The 4,073-nt window shown below is 51.1% G+C and overlaps 1 non-coding gene across 1 annotated transcript; it reads right to left on the bottom strand.

Moving 5' to 3' along the window:
* Nucleotides 1-3,940: 3,940 nt before the first annotated feature.
* On the bottom strand, nt 3,941-4,073 carry LOC115871356. Its single transcript, XR_004047235.1, has one exon. It is a non-coding gene; the product is annotated as a small nucleolar RNA SNORA71 (small nucleolar RNA).

Raw genomic sequence — 4,073 nt, 5'->3', positions numbered from 1 at the left:
TCAGCCCCAAGGTCATGACTCCCTGGCCTACTCCCTTCAACAGTCCCTGGATGTAAGGCTACATACGACCTAGGAGGGTGAGGCAACACACAATTATTTCTCCTCCAGCATCATCTTCTCCCCAAGCTGACATCACTGAGAGAGTCCCCATCAATCAAGCCTAATTCACATGAGTTATTCCCACTCGCGTAAATACATGTACCAGATCAGTCTCATACAACCCCCTTAAGATCCCAGCAAAGGTTCAAAGAGGAAAACCATCTCAAAAGAGCCATTTCTACAGCATGCGATGTTCTTTGAAGCCGCTCACAGGGCAGGGCAACCCGCTAGATCAGAATAACGCCGAACAGGGAGGCAGCACAGGGCCCTGTCAGGGCTGTGATGCAAGCGAAGGAGTGGACCACCTGCCCGGCCAGCATCCCACCACAGTCAACATCTGCCTGCTCAGCCCTCACAATGTCCAGCAGCTGGAAAATGAGCTCCTGGCAAGATGTTAGGCAGGCAACATGGCGGGGTGCTCAGTTAGGAGCGCAACCTGCTCACTCACACGAACCAGAAGTCTGAGAGGGACAGGGGACCCGGGCTCTACAGATGAAGACTTCAAAGCCCACAGACCCAAGAATGCCTTCTCTTGTGGGGTCACCCCCATCCAAAGGGCCCACGAAGGGTCAGATGAAAAGCCAGGGAGAGGTAGGGCAGATGAACAGCCAGGAGTGCGCCCACCAGTCACCAGAGACAGCCCCCCCCCACCCTGACAGATGAAATGAAAACCAACAAGCAGCACGATGCAGAGCTGACAGAGCACCAACATCTGGCCTCCATCTTTCTCCCTCCAGGTACCCAGGTCGCTGGCAGAGAGCTGCTGAAAAAAGAGGGAGTTTGTGCGCTCAAGAACCAGAGGACACATCCAAACGCAGCACACAAGCGGGCATGTAAGTGCAGACTGTCCCGAAGGGCTGAGTCTGTGAACTCTCCTGCGTTCAGCAGGGGTGGGGCAGACCTTTCAGAAACAGGAGCCACATGGGAGCCGTCTCTCAGTGAGTCCTCAGAGCACAGGCGCCCAGGGTCCCTTTCGAATGCAGGGGCCGAGGCTGAGGGCGCACAGAGACAGCCAGGAAGGTAGGAACCCAAGGTCCGGAGCTGGGAAATGGCCATTGTCAAGAAGGTTACAAGATCCCAGCTGCCATTGTGTCCCATCAACCCAACCTAAGCAAATCCACTATCATTATGTCAACTCTGATTCATCGTCATCCTATGGCAGTGATTCTCAACCTTCCTACTGCCGCGACCCTTTAACACAGTTCCCCAGGTTGTGTTGACCCCCAACCATAAAATGATTTTCGTTGCTACTTCATAACTGTCATTCTGCTACTGTTATGAATCATTATGTAAATATCTGACATGCAGGATGCATTTTCATGGTTACAAATTGAACATAATTAACGCACAGTGATGAATCACAAAACAATATGTAATTCTATATTGTGAAATATTTATTTCTAATGAAAAGTCAAGGAAATTTTGTCTTGAAGCATGGTGTAGTGTGAGTAACTGTCTTTATACCCCCGAGTACTCGTATGTGGGCGTATCTGCATGTGGGTGGACCCGCCTAGAGACGAATAGAGGAACGTTGTCTCGGCTCCTTAGACCATTGGAAATATGTGTTTTCTGATGGTCTTAGGCGATCCCTGTTGAAGGGTTGTTCGACCCCCAAAGAGGTCGAGAGCCACAGGTTGAGCATCGCTGCTCTATAGCAAGAGTAGAACTGCCCCTGGGGCTTTCCCTGTAACTCTTTACAGGAGTAGACAGCCTCATCTTTCTGCCCCCGAGCACAGCTGGTGGTCTCTCAGTGCCCCACACAGACCCCACCCCCCCTCCCGCCAAACCTCCCTCCCAGCCAGAGTCCAGAGCACTTGTAGCATCACACACTGGAGCTGTTTGGGTTGGAAAGGATCAGGGCCATGCAGTCCCCACACTCACAAAAAACCCGCCCTGAAAAACAAAAACCAAAAAGGAAAAAAACAACAAAAACCCTCCCTGCTCCAGCGGCTCTGCTTTTCCACCAAGGCCACGATGGTCAAACAGGGCACAGGACTGGAGTCTGGGGAGGGATGGGCATTGCTGCTTACGCTCATGTACCGGGGAGGAAAGGGGAGACTCAGAAGGCGTGTGAGGGACTGCCCCACAGCAGGGACAAAGGCGACAGCCACAGAGATGCCATTTGGCGCTCACTTCCCCTTCCGACCTTTAATAAAGCGCCGAGGACTTCAAGGTTACAGACAGCCACAATTCCCAAGAAGGGTCCAAAAAATCTTAGCCTGGGCACCACAACCTGGCTTCCTGCTGAGGGAAAGGGGCAGCCATCACAGAGCCCAGGCTTCTGCCCTGGGCACAGCCTCCTGAAAGAAAAGCCCAGGCTGGGCACCCACCCTGGGTGCCTGGGAGGCACAGCAGCTAGCAGATTCGAAATGCTGCCCTGTGGCGAGCAGTTCCATGTGCCTCCCACTACACCACCAGAGCGGGGCTTCAAAAAGCTTGTGGAAAAATAGAATTAAAAGATAGTGGAATTTCCCACACAGTTTTTGAAGCTCCCTCATATATAGTATGTGAGGCCTGGTGGCACTGTGGTTACGCGCCGGCAGCTAACTGCAAAGTCAGCAGTTCAAACCCACTAGCTGCTCAGGGGAGAAATGCTTGTTCTTTAATTACTACCTGTGATAAATGGGTTACGTGAAGACCCAAAGCCCATCTGTAGGCAACTGGACATCCCTTACATAAGGGTTGCGAGGAGGAGATGAGCCAGTCAGGGTGCAGTATAGCACGGATGAAACATACAACTTTCCTCTAGTTCTTTAATGCTTCCTGCCCTGCGCTTCCCAACTATCATGATCCCAATTCTACCTTACAAATCCGGCTAGACCAGAGAATGTACACTGGTACAAATAAGAACTGGAAACACAGGGAATCCAGGACAGATAAACCCCTCAGGACCAATAATGAGAGTAGTGATACCAGGAGGGTAAGGGAAAGTGGGGTAGAAAGGGGGAACTGATCACAAGGACCTACATATAAGCCCCTCCCTGGGGGATGGACAACAGAAAAGTGGGTGAAGGGAGACGTTGGACAGTATAAGACATGACAAAATAATAATAATTTATAAATTATCAAGGGTTCGGGTGGGAGGAGGGTGAGGAGGGAGGGGGAAAATGAGGAGCTGATACCAAGGGTTCAAGTACAAAGAAAATGTTTTCAGAATGATGATAGCAACAAATGTACTAATGTGCCTGACACAATGGATGGATGTATGGATTGTGAGGAGTTGTATAAGCCCCCAATAAAATGATTTTTAAAAGAAAAAAGAAAGGATGCGGATGACTTAGAAAACATACAACCCATGCAAAAAAATGGACAATGGAAGTGAACAGATCTTTCAGAAGCTACTCAAGGTCAATAAGTACATTAAATGATACTCCCCATCATAACCCACTCAAAGCTACAATGAGTTGCCACCTCACCCCTATTGGGATGGCAAGGATCCAAAAACTGAAAACAGGAGTTGGCGCCCCTTGGTAGTCCACAGGCCCTCTCCCATGCCTGGATCACAGGCCAAGGGACCTCTCAAGCCTGGGCTGGCTCCTTTCCCAGCGCTACAGTCTGAGAATCCCATTACCTTACAGCCACATGTCACTCATTTTCTTTTTGTCCAGGTGTTACCTGCCAGACAAGGCACAATGCAAGACAGGTGAGAGGCACTGGCCCCAAGATCAGCTAGCACAGAGCAGCCCAGCCATTTCCCCCAACGTCCTGTTGAGTGCTCCGTAAGGGGCACTTTAAGGGAGCAATGGGGACAGGGGGACCAGCGAGGAGGAAAGCCCCATGCTCATAGCCCAACAACCAGCCCAGACACCACCCCCAACAGGCGCTGGGACAAAGAATGACATGTGGGAAAGCTCCAGGGTCTGGGAGGGACAGGAGCAGACCCTCCAAACACGGGGAAAGGCTTTCCACAATTCCTCTCCCTGCACTATCAATGACCGGGACACTGCAGCCCACGGTCACTTTCGGATGCAGGG

This window comes from Echinops telfairi, unplaced genomic scaffold (assembly GCF_000313985.2).
Source record: "Echinops telfairi isolate 266 unplaced genomic scaffold, ASM31398v2 ScPeMD7_5592;HRSCAF=6446, whole genome shotgun sequence".
NCBI lineage: Eukaryota > Metazoa > Chordata > Mammalia > Afrosoricida > Tenrecidae > Echinops > Echinops telfairi.
Note: the sequence above shows the minus strand (reverse complement) of the source record. Positions and strands in the feature narration are given on the sequence as shown.